Raw genomic sequence first — 13,339 nt, 5'->3', positions numbered from 1 at the left:
CGAGGGCACAAAAATAGAAATCCCTTCTTTCTTTATAGCCATTAAGATGGGCTCAGCAGTTTCAATGATGCACTCGCAGGAAATAGTATTTGAAGCAAAAAGAGAGCATTAAGAGGCAAATTCAAAACACATTTAAGTTTAACCCATTTCCTATGCAAAGGAATCTTGTACACAAATGAATTCATGAAGAACAAAGTGACAAGTATAAGAGGATAAAACACGAGTAGCTTCAAGATTCTCAACATAAAGAGGGGAAACTTAATATTATTAAGATGCCTATAACCATGTTTCCCTCTCTCATAATAACTTTCAGTAGCATCATTGATGAAATCCACAATATACCCATCACTTAAAACATTCTTATCATGGTTCATATGCATAAAAGTATCATTAATTTTGGCATAAGAAGAATTCTTCTCATTAATAGTAATTGGAGCGAGATTATTATCAAGAATTTGAACATGGTAAACAAGTTGCATATTAAGGGAATTGTTTTTGGTAATCCAATCATGACTATGACAAGTTTCATAAGGATAGTTATAACCTATATCATAGCATTCTTTATAATAATCATCAAAGGTCGGAGGCACATTGTCATCATAAGAAATAGAATAGTTATCTTTCACAGTCGGTTTATCTGTGACCATACCATCATTGTTATTAGAAGGAGATGTATCAAACACATCATTATCAGTAGCAAAAGGATTTTCAAACACCTCTTCCCCAAGCTTAGAGCTTTCTATATCATTATGGGAGGAAGCATAGATAGCACTGATACTATGGTAATTATTATCATCCTCATTTTCAGAATTAGTTTCCCAGAGATTTGCAATATCAAAAGTAGTGTGCTCATTCAAATCATGATCACTAATGTATGTAAAGAGCATAGGAAGATCATCGTATTCAGATTCATTATCATAATAATCATTAGGAGCAACATACTTACGGTTACCTAGCGTTATCTCATTCACGCGGGGATATGCCGTTACCTCTTTCTTTTTATTCTCCTTCTTCTTCTTCTTCTTCTTCTTCTTCTTCTTCTCTCCCTTCTCCTCGTTCCCTTCTTTAGGAGGAAGAGGCTTGAAGGATGGCTTGTCCGCATAACCTGATTTACTTTCAGAAACAATAGAAGAAACTTGGGAGGATCCCTCCTTTTTATTAATTAGTTGAAAACACACAGCGGTCCTATCATATTTTGGCAAGGTGTCATCTTCTAAAATATTTTGTATGTAAGTATTTGTATGGCTATTATCAATGCAATAAGAAAAACACCCATGCAGGACATCATCAATATCAAGATCACTCATATGTAACAAAGAGATTTTTCTCGACAGTTCTTCACACCCCAAAAATAAAGTAAGTTCATCATGCTGATTAGGAGTAATTTCATCATCACAATACAAATTTGCAGCACTCATTGGGTTCAAATTATCATTGGAGGAGCATTGAAAATTAAAATGACCCACTTCATGGCAAACTTCACAAATAAAAGGATAGAGGGCACAATTTTTTTTACCAAGATCATCTAGAGCCCTAAACCACTTTCTAGTTTTTTCATTAATATGATGGATACAATATTCATCTTTGATTTGATTAATTCCACGAGGTCTATGCATTCCACAAAAATTAACATGCTTATAGGAAATAGCATTCTTAGGAGTTTGAGCATGCTTATTGCAATCATTAACAACAATTTCATTCTTCATGCAAGCCTCTTTAAAAGGTTCATGATACTTATCAAAATTCTTTTTAGGCAATTCAAAATGAGAAGCAAAGGCTTTATAAAGATTTGCAGCAACTTGAGAGTCAAGACCATAAGTAGCACTTATATTTCGGAATTTATCAGTATCCATAAAAGCTTCAATGCATTCATAATCATAATTTATACCTGACTTTTTACCTTCATTGTTCTCCCATCCTTCAGCGTTCTCCTCAATCCGATCAAGAAGATCCCACCTAGCTTCAACCTCCTTGCTTGTGAAAGATCCCTCCGAACAGGTATCCAGATAGTCCTTGTGTTGTCCTGAAAGCCTCGCATAAAAATTGTTAACAATGACATTACGGGGGAGCTCATGAATGGGACATTTAAGCATTAGTCACTTTAATCTCCCCCACGCTTGAGAGATGCTCTCTCCATCACGAGGATAAAAGTTATAAATGTGATTCCTATCAATATGCACTTCATAAGGAGGATAAAATTTAGAGTAAAAGAGAGATACAATTTCCTCCCAACCAAGAGAATGACTATTCTCCAACAATTTATACCAATGCGCCGCTTTACCAGATAGCGAAATAGAGAATAGCTTCTTCCTCACTTCATCCATAGAGATACCTGCACACTTGAATAACCCGCATAATTCATGCAAAAACAGTAAATGATCTCCAGGATGGACAATTCCATCCCCTTCATAGCGGTTATCCATAACACGTTCAATAATTTTCATAGGTATTTTATACGGAATACTTTCAGCAGGTGGATTTAAAATATCAGAAGCATCATTAGAGTTATCGCATATGGGAGATAAAGCATTATCAGAGCAAAATATTTCTTCCAAAGCTGAGGAGCAAAAAAGATTATTTTTATATAAACTAGCTTCCCCAAGCTTAGACTTATCCATAGCATTAGTAGTGATTGCGTTCATACCAATAACATTGCTACTAGCATGCAAATGAGGTTCCATAGGTTCTTTAATTTTCGCATCACACAATTCATGTCTTAACTTAGGAAATAAAATAAGAAGCTCATTGTTGTCCATTATGCCTAACTAGTGTAAACAAGAAACAAAAAGATGCAATTGCAGGATCTAAAGGAAATAGCTTCGAGCACAAACACAATGGCGCCAGAAAAGTACTGTTACCTGGAACCGAAGTATGAGTGCCTTTTACCTTTCCTCCCCAGCAACGGCGCCAGAAAATAGCTTGATGTCTACGCGCGCTTCTATTCCTGTAGACAGTGTTGGGCCTCCAAGAGCAGAGGTTTGTAGAACAGCAGCAAGTTTTCCCTTAAGTGGATCACCCAAGGTTTATCGAACTCAGGGAGGAAGAGGTCAAAGATATCCCTCTCAAGCAACCCTGCGATCACAATGCAAGAAGTCTCTTGTGTCCCCAACACACCCAATACACTTGTTAGGTGTATAGGTGCACTAGTTCGGCGAAGAGATAGTGAAATACAAGTAGTATGGATGTATATGAGTGGTAATAGCAATCTGAATAAAATATGGCAGCAAGTAAACATGCAAATGTAACGGTAAATAAACGGAGATTCGATGTTTGGAAACAAGGCCTAGGGATCCTACTTTCACTAGTGGACACTCTCAATATTGATCACATAATAAAACCACTCTACACTCTCTTGTTGGATGATGAACACCGCTATTTGTGTAGGGCTACAAGAGCACCTCAATGCCGGAGTTAACAAGCTCCACAACATTCGATATTCATATTTAAATAACCTTAGAGTGCATGATAGATCGACACAATTATACCGAGTACTAACATAGCATGCACACCGTCACCGACAGACTATGATAGGGGGAATAGATCACATCAATACCATCATAGTAATAGTTAACTTCATAATCTACAAGAGATCATAATCATAGCATATACCAAGTACTTCATGATGCACACACTGTCAACATTACATCATGGAGGAGGAATAGACTACTTTAATAACATCACTAGAGTAGCACATAGATGATATTCAACTAGATCACAAAGAGAGAGAGATGAACCACATAGCTATAGCGGAGCCCTCAGCCCCAGGGGTGAATTACTCCCTCCTCATCATGGAGACAGCGATGGCGGTGAAGATGGCGGTGGAGACGGCGGTGGAGATGACTCCGGGGGCAATTCCCCGTCCCGGCAGGGTGCCGGAACAGAGACTTCTGTCCCCCGAATTGGAGTTTCGCGATGGCAGCGGCTCTGGATGGTTTTCTCTGGTTTCGTCGAACTGGTCGAGGTTTTTAGGTCAGGGACGATTATATAGGCAGAGAGGCGGAGTCGGAGGGGCCACGGGGTGCCCAGATGATAGGGGGGCGCCCCCCCCCCCCTTGGGCCGCGCCGCCCTATGGGGTGGGGCCCCCTGGCTCCCCTCTGACTTTTCTCCGGTGCTCTGGAAACTTCCCGAAATTATAAGATCTCCGGTGTTGATTTCGTCTGATTCCGAAAATATTTCCTTACTAGGATTTCTGAAACCAAAAACAGCAGAAAACAGCAACTGGCCTTTTGGCATCTCGTCAATAGGTTAGTTCCGGAAAACGCATAAATATGACATAAAGTGTGCATAAAACATGTAGATATCATCAATAATGTGGCATGGAACATAAGAAATTATCGATACGTCGGAGACGTATCAATCCTCAGCTCCTCCATGTACAAGTTGTCAATGTCTTTGCAGGAGCTGTCCTTCTGAGTTTCCGACGAAGACATGATGACTCTAGATCCAAAGCAAATCCTGGCAGAAACATCTCGAAACCAAACACGTCGAGAAAACGATATACGGACCTCCAGGGGTCCGGGGGATTATATAGCAAGAATTTTTATGTCATAAGGAAAGTACCAGGTCGAACCAGAGTCGAAAAGAGGCGACGAGACGGCCAGCTCATAGGGCGGCGCGGCCTGGCTGGGGCCCGCGCCTGCCTATGGGGGCACGCCCTCGTGCGTCTCCTCCACTCCGTTTCGATCTCGTAATTTTTCATATTTTCCAAAAATACCAAAAACATTGTTCGGAAAGTAAATTGCGAACTTTTTATTACCGATCGTTACCTATTCAAAGTCGAGTTCTGGCGGACTGTCAATTTGTCCTTTGATGAAAGCCTCCGGTGTTTCCACTCGAATAACATCAACATCTACATTGTAAGAATCACCTGAGATATAATGCTTGAGTCTTTGTCCATTCACCACTTGTGTGGCATTGCCTTGGAGAGAGCTAATTTTTATTGCTCCTGAACGATACACCTCCTCAACAACATATGGTCCTTCCCATTTCGAGAGTAATTTCCCTGCAAAGAATCTGAGACGAGACCGATACAATAAGACTTTATCCCCAATATTAAATTCTCTTTTGATAATCCTTCTATCATGCCATTTTTTAACTTTCTCTTTAAAGAGTTTAGCATTTTCATAAGCTTCACTTCTCCATTCATCCGGTGTGATGTCCTCCATAAGCACTCCCATGACATTTACTCAATATCTCCTGCTGTTCATATTCGGGAACACATCTTCGCAGAATACCATCCACTCCTTCTTTATATAAGTGTGGGTCATCCCAGAAATAATGCCTCAAGTCATAAAAGAATTTCCTCCTTTGCTGAGCTGAAAAGGTCGGAGGCAAGTACTTCTAAACAATAAAGTTAGCATAATCAGCATACCAAGGACTGTCTCGCGAGCTCACCTTTATTACAGCCAATTGTTCATTTGGAAAACTATCATTAACAGGAACAGGATCATAAGCAATATTTTCCAATCTAGACAAATTATCAGCAACAGGATTATCAGCACCTTTCCTATCTACAATATGTAAATCAAATTCTTGCAACAGAAGCACCCATTAATAAGCCTTGGCTTAGCATCTTTCTTTTGCATAAGGTATCTGATTGCAGCATGATCAGTATGAATAGTAAATTTTGAATCAACAATATAAGATCTAAACTTATCACAAGCAAAGACTACAGCTAACAATTCTTTTTCAGTAGTAGCATAATTTCTTTGAGCAGCATCAAGAGTTTTACTAGCATAATGAATAACATTCAATTTTTTATTTACTCGCTGTCCAAGAACAGCGCCTACAGCAAAATCACTAGCATCACACATAATTTCAAATGGTAAGTTCCAATCAGGAGGTTCAACTATAGGAGCAGTTGTTAAGGCTTTCTTTAGAGTTTCAAAAGCTTCCTTACAATCATCATCAAAAACAAAAGGTACATCTTTTTGAAGAAGATTAGTAAGAGGCTTTGAAATCTTGGAGAAGTCTTTAATAAACCTCCTATAAAACCCAGCATGACCAAGAACACTACGAATACCTTTAACATCCCTAGGATAGGGCATCTTCTCAATTGCTTCAACTTTAGCTCTATCAACTTCAATACCTCTCTCGGAAATTTTATGTCCCAATACAATTCCTTCATTAACCATAAAGTGGCATTTCTCCCAATTAAGAACAAGGTTAGTTTCTTAACATCTCTGCAAAACTTTATCAAGGTTCCGCAAGCAATTATCAAAAGAATTCCCATAGACAGAAAAATCATCCATGAATACCTCTACAATACTCTCGCAAAAGCCATGAAAAATAGCAGACATGCATCTTTGAAAAGTAGCAGGAGCATTACATAAACCAAAAGGCATACGTCTATAAGCATAAGTTCCATAGGGACAAGTGAAAGTGGTTTTCTCTTGATCCTTAGTTTTAACAGCAATTTGTGAAAACCCAGAATAACCATCAAGAAAGCAAAAATGAGTATTTTTAGACAACCTTTCTAACATTTTATCAATAAAAGGCAAAGGGTAATGATCTTTCTTAGTAACTTTATTAACTTTTCGATAATCAATGCACATTCTATACCCTACAACTACTCTTTGAGGTATGAGCTCATCATTATCATTAGGCACAACAGTCATTCCTCCTTTCTTAGGAACACAATGCACATGACTAACCCATCTACTATCAGCAATAGGATATATAATACCAGCTTCAAGAAGTCTTAATACCTCATTTCTTACCACATCCTTCATCTTAGGAATTAGACGACGCTGAGGTTCAACAACAGGCTTTGCATCATCTTCCATATTAATGGCGTGTTGGCAAATAGAGGGAGAAATCCCCTTCAAGTCATCAAGAGTGTAGCCAATAGCACCTCGGTGTTTCTTCAATATTTCCAATAACCTTTCTTCTTCAAACTCTGTAAGCTTAGAACTAATAATAACAGGATATATTTTCTTATCATCAATATGAGCATATTTAAGATTATCAGGTAATGGTTTTAAATCAAAGACAGGGTCTTCCTTTGGTGGCGGTGTTGTACCCAGATCTTCTACCGGTAAATCATGCTTAAGAATAGGTTGACGGAGAAAAATTTCATCAAGCTCATTTCTTTCTTCCCTAAAAACTTCACTCTCACTATTCTCCAAATGTTGCTGCAAAGGGTTATTAGGAGCAAGAGCAGTAGATGCACACTGTTCAACTTTAAAATTATTATTAGGCAAATCAGCTTTATAAGTAGTTTTGGTAAATTTAGAGAAGTTAAACTCATAAGATTCACCAGCAAATTTAGTCAAAATTTTCTCTTTCTTGCAATCTATAATAGCTCCACAAGTATTTAGAAAAGGTCTACCAAAAATGATAGGACAATATTTACTAGCAGCAGAACCAAGTACCAAAAAGTCAGCAGGATATTTAATCTTACCGCATAGAACTTCCACATCTCGAACAATACCAATTGGAGAGATAGTCTCTCTATTAGCCAGCCGAATAACCACATCAATATCTTCAAGTTCACAAGAACCAATTTCGTGCATAATCTCCGTGTAAAGCTCATAAGGAATAGCACTAATGCTTGCACCAATATCACATAAACCATAATAACAATGATCTCCAATTCTAACAGATAGCATAGGAACACTAGCTTTCTTAGACTTATTAGGATGTGAAACAATATTAGAAGCATCTTCACAGAAAATAATATGACCATCCTCCACATTTTCAGTCACAAGATCTTTAACTATTGCAACAGCAGGTTCAACTACAACACATTTATTTATAGATGAATCAATTTTATCTTTATACGGTTCATGATACTTATAAAAATTATTCTTAGGCAATTCATAATGAGAAGCAAAAGCTTTATAAAGATTTGCAGCAACTTGAGAATCAAGACCATAAGTAGCACTCATATTACGAAATTTATCAGTATCCATAAAAGCTTCAATGCATTTGTAATCATAATTTATACCTGATTCTCTATCTTTGTCGTTCTCCCATCCTTCAGTATTTTCCTGGATCCGATTAAGAAGGTCCCTTTTAAACTCTTCTTTGTTGCGCGTAAATGATCCAGAACAAGAAGTATCCAGCAAGGTCTTGTCTTCAAAAGAAAGTCTTGCATAGAAATTATCAATAATAACATTACCAGGAAGCTCATGAATGGGGCATTTGAGCATTAAAGACTTCAATCTACCCCACGCTTGGGCAATACTCTCTCCATCATGAGGCCAAAAATTATATATGCGGTTCCGATCCTTATGAATTTCACTTGGAGGATAGAACTTAGAATAAAACCGGGGCACAATATCATTCCATTCAAGAGAATCCCCATTATCCAGTAATTTATACCAATGCGCCGCTTTACCAGACAGCGATATAGAGAATAGTTTCTTCCTCACTTCATCCATAGCAATACCTGCACACTTGAATAAACCGCATAATTCATGTAAGAACAGTAAATGATCTCCAGGGTGGACAGTTCCATCCCCTGTATAACGGTTATCCACTACACGTTCAATAATTTTCATAGGTATTTTGTATGGTATCTCTTCCTCACCTGGCGCTGATACGTCTCCAACGTATCCATAATTTCTGATGTTCCATGCTTGTTTTATGACAATACTTACATGTTTTGCTTGCACTTTATAATGTTTTTATGCATTTTACGGAACTAACCTATTAACAAGATGCCACAGTGCCAGTTCCTGTTTTCTGCTGTTTTTGGTTCCAGAAAGGCTGTTCGGGCAATATTCTTGGAATTGGACGAAATCAACGCCAAACATCTTATTTTTTCCGGAACCTTCCAGAAAGTCAGAGGGGGACCAGAGGGGTGCCCTGGGGGCCCCACACGTGTGGCCGGCGCGGCCCAGGAGGGGGCCGCGCCGCCCTAGTGTGAGGAGGCCCCGTGGCCCCTCCGACTCCGACTCTTCACCTATTTAAGCCCTTTCGACCTAAAAACGCAGTACCAATTGACGAAACTCCAGAAAGACTCCAGGGGCGCCGCCGCCATCGCGAAACTCCAATTCGGGGGACAGAAGTCTCTGTTCCGGCACCCTGCCGGGACGGGGAAGTGCCCCCGGAAGCCATCTCCATCGACGCCACCGCCTCCATCATGCTCCGTGAGTAGTTCCCCCATGGACTACGGGTTCTAGCAGTAGCTAGTTGGTACTCTCTATCCTATGTACTTCAATACAATGATCTCATGAGCTGCCTTACATGATTGAGATTCATCTGATGTAATCGGTGTTGTGTTTGTTGGGATCCGATGGATGATACATTATGATTAGTCTATCTATAAAGTTTGTGAAGTTATTGTTGCTGCAATCTTGTTATGTTTAATGCTTGTCACTAGGGCCCGAGTGGCATGATCTTAGATTTGAGCTCTATACTTATTGCTTAGATTGTATCTACAAGTTGTATGCACATGTCACTGTCCGGAACCAAAGGCCCCGAAGTGACAGAAATCGGGACAACCAGAGGGGATGGCGGTGATGTGAGGGACACATGTTTTCACGGAGTGTTAATGCTTTGCTCCGGTACTCTATTAAAAGGAGTACCTTAATATCCAGTAGATTCCCTTGAGGCCCGGCTGCCACCGGCTGGTAGGACAATAGATGTTGTGCAAGTTTCTCATTGCGAGCACGTACGACTATAATTGGAAAACATGCCTACATGATTAATGAATTGATGTTCTTTCTTAATGCCTTATCAATCCTATCAATTGCCCAACTGTAATTTGTTCACCCAACACTTGTTACTTGTTATTGGAGAGTTACCACTAGTGAAGATCGCTGGGAACCCCGGTCCATCTCTCATCATCATATACTTGTTCTACATGTCATTAGAAGTAGTATCAACTATCTTATGGTGCCACTACCTCTGTGTTACTATTACTGCTGCTGTGTTACTGTTACTATTGCTCTCATATTACTGCTACTTTCACATCACCCCTGTTACTAGTGCTTTTCCAGGTGCAGCTGAATTGACAACTCAGTTGTTAAGGCTTATAAGTATTCTTTACCTCCCCTTGTGTCGAATCAATAAATTTGGGTTTTACTTCCCTCGAAGACTGCTGCGATCCCCTATACTTGTGGGTTATCAAGACTGTTTTCTGGCGCCGTTGCCGGGGAGGCATAGCTCTACTCATAAGTTCACCTGGGGAGTACACTCTACCTCTCTCTCTGCTTTTATTTTGTTTTATTTTGTTTTGCTTAGTTTTCTTTTGTTTAGTTCATTTGTGCTTAGTTTATTTCTGTCTAGTATTATTTTGCTTAGTTTACTTTTCCTTAGTTTCTTTTTGTCTTGTTTTATTTTATACCCAAAAATCCATAAAAATTTGAAAAATCTAAAAACTAAAAAACTGCTGTTATGGGAGAACCAACAACCTACTTGGAGCTTATAGAATGTTATAATAATTATAGGAAATCAAGAGCGGGTGAAGTAATGAGTGTTATGATAGAAAAATTGAATACAATTGCTAAAATCTTGCTTAAACACCATGATATAAACTGTTGCTCTCAACAGGATACTAAACATCTTAAATTTCAATGTGGCTTTAGTGAGGAATTTTTAATTAATAACTATAATCGGAATTGCTATATTCATTATGGGTTCGAAGAGGTAGAACAATTTGTCTTATTTATGGGAGCCTCTGAGATAGAATCCTTCATGGTTGAGAATTATGAAACTTGTGCTGTTTGTAAGGACCTTAAAGATTATGTCTCTTCTATCCTTAATTGTTGCATAGAATGCTACAGTGATAATCCTTATATCATTGATTATAAAGAGAGACTCATTAATGCACAAGAATGCACTCACAATTTGCAGGAACCTGTGGAAGAAGAAATTGATGAACCTGAAAGCTCATTGGATGAAAAAGAGGAGGAAATTGATGAACCTGAAAGCTCATTGGATGAAAAAGAAGAGGAGAGTGATGAACAAAAGGAGGAAGAATGGATTAGCTACCCATGCCAACCTTCTAATGAGAGTAACTCTTTATCCCTTACACTATTTGATTGTCCTCCATGCTTACCGAAAGAGGTTAAATGTTATGTTCCTGTGGATTCTCTTGAAATATTACCTATGAGTAAAACTTGTGAGAATAATTATGCTACTGTTATATATGATAATCCATGCTACTTTGATAAATCTTATGATAATGCTTTGTTTGTGCCTGATGTCGAAATGCATGGTACTAAAGAATTTTGCTTGGCAAATGTTTATGATAAAGCTCTAGATGATGGTCCTATGTTACTTGATACTATTAATTGTACTACTAATGAAAATGGGATTGGAGAGTTCTTGACATTATCTATGTGTCCCATATCTCTTGAGATTGATCATTCATCTTGTTATATTATTGATAAAAGTGAGTTTGAAAGTTTTAATCCCACTATTTTTGAGTTTGATAAAAATTATGTGTTTGGAAATCATGAAAAGTATGCTGCATGTGATAGTTATATTGTTGAGTTTGTTTATGAAGCTACTGAAAATTATTATGAGAGAGGAAAATATGGTTGTAGAAATTTGCATGGTACTAAAACACCTCTCTATATGCTTAAAATTTTGAAGTTACACTTGTTTTATCTTCCTATGCTTGTTACTTTGCTTTTCATGAACTTGTTTATTTACAAGATTCCTATACATAGGAAGCATGTTAGGCTTAAATGTGTTTTGAATTTGCTTTTTGATACTCTCTTTTGCTTCAACTCTTATTTCTTGCGAGTGCATCATTAAAACTGCTGAGCCCATCTTAATGGCTATAAAGAAAGAACTTCTTGGGAGATAACCCATGTCTTATTTTGCTACAGTACTTTGTTTTATATTTGTGTCTTGGAAGTTGTTTACTACTGTAGCAACCTCTTCTTATCTTAGTTTTGTGTTTTGTTGTGCCAAGTGAAGCCTCTAATCGAAGGTTGATACTAGATTTGGATTTCTGCGCAGAAACAGATTTCTATCTGTCACGAATCTGGGCTGTTTTCTTTGTAGGTAACTCAGAAAAATATGTCAATTTACGTGCGTGTTCCTCAGATATGTACGCAACTTTCATTAGTTTTGAGTTTTCTGATTTGAGCAACGGAAATATTTATTAAAAATTCGTCTTTACGGACTGTTCTGTTTTGACAAATTCTGCCTTTTATTTCGCATTGCTTCTTTCGCTGTGTTGGGTGGATTTCTTTGTTCCATTACCTTCCAGTAGCTTTGAGCAATGTCCGGAAGTGTTAAGAATGATTGTGTCACCTCTGAACATGTGAGTTTTTGATTATGTACTAACCCCTCTAATGAAGTTTATGAGAAGTTTGGTGTGAAGGAAGTTTTCAAGGGTCAAGAGAGGAGGATGATATATGATCAAGAAGAGTGAAAAGTCTAAGCTTGGGGATGCCCCCGTGGTTCATCCCTGCATATTCCAAGAAGACTCAAGCGTCTAAGCTTGGGGATGCCCAAGGCATCCCCTTCTTCATCAACTTATCAGGTTCCTTCTATTGAAACTATATTTTTATTCGGTCACATCTTATGTGCTTTACTTGGAGCGTCTGTGTGTTTATTTTCGTTTTGTTTGAATAAGATGGATCCTAGCAATCCTTGTGTGGGAGAGAGACACGCTCCGCTTTTTCATATGAACACTTGTTCTTCGTTTTAGTTTTAATGTTCAATGATAAAAGTTAGAAGCTACAATAATTATTTTTATTTGGTTGGAAACAGAAAATGCCTCATAATGTCTTGGATAATTTGACACTTGGCAATTGTTTTGAGCTCTCAAGTAGATCATGATTAAGTTTTTCATGTAGTTTAAACCTATTAGTGGAGAACTACCGTAGAGCTTGTTAAAATTGGTTTGCATGATTGGTCTCTCTTAAGGTCTAGATATTTTCTGGTAAAAGTGTTTGAGTAACAAGGAAGACAGTGTAGAGTATTATAATGCTTGCAATATGTTCTTATGTAAGTTTTGCTGTACCGGTTTATACTTGTGTTTGCTTCAAATAGCCTTGCTAGCCTAAGCCTTGTATCGAGAGGGAATACTTCTCATGCATCCAAAATCCTTGAGCCAACCACTATGCCATTTGTGTCCACCATACCTACCTACTATGTGGTATTTCCTGCCATTCCAAGTAAATACTTCATGTGCTACCTTTAAACAATTCAAAATTTACTATCTCTTATTTGTGTCAATGTTTTATAGCTCATGAGGAAGTATGTGGTGTTTTATCTTTCAATCTTGTTGGGCAGCTTTCACCAATGGACTAGTGGCTTCATCCGCTTATCCAATAATTTTGCAAAAAGAGCTGGCGCGGGGTTCCCAGCCCCGATTAATCAAACTTCATTAATAATTCTCTTCACATGTTTTGCTCTGATTCATCAGTA

This window comes from Lolium perenne, chromosome 3 (assembly GCF_019359855.2).
Source record: "Lolium perenne isolate Kyuss_39 chromosome 3, Kyuss_2.0, whole genome shotgun sequence".
NCBI lineage: Eukaryota > Viridiplantae > Streptophyta > Magnoliopsida > Poales > Poaceae > Lolium > Lolium perenne.
Note: the sequence above shows the minus strand (reverse complement) of the source record.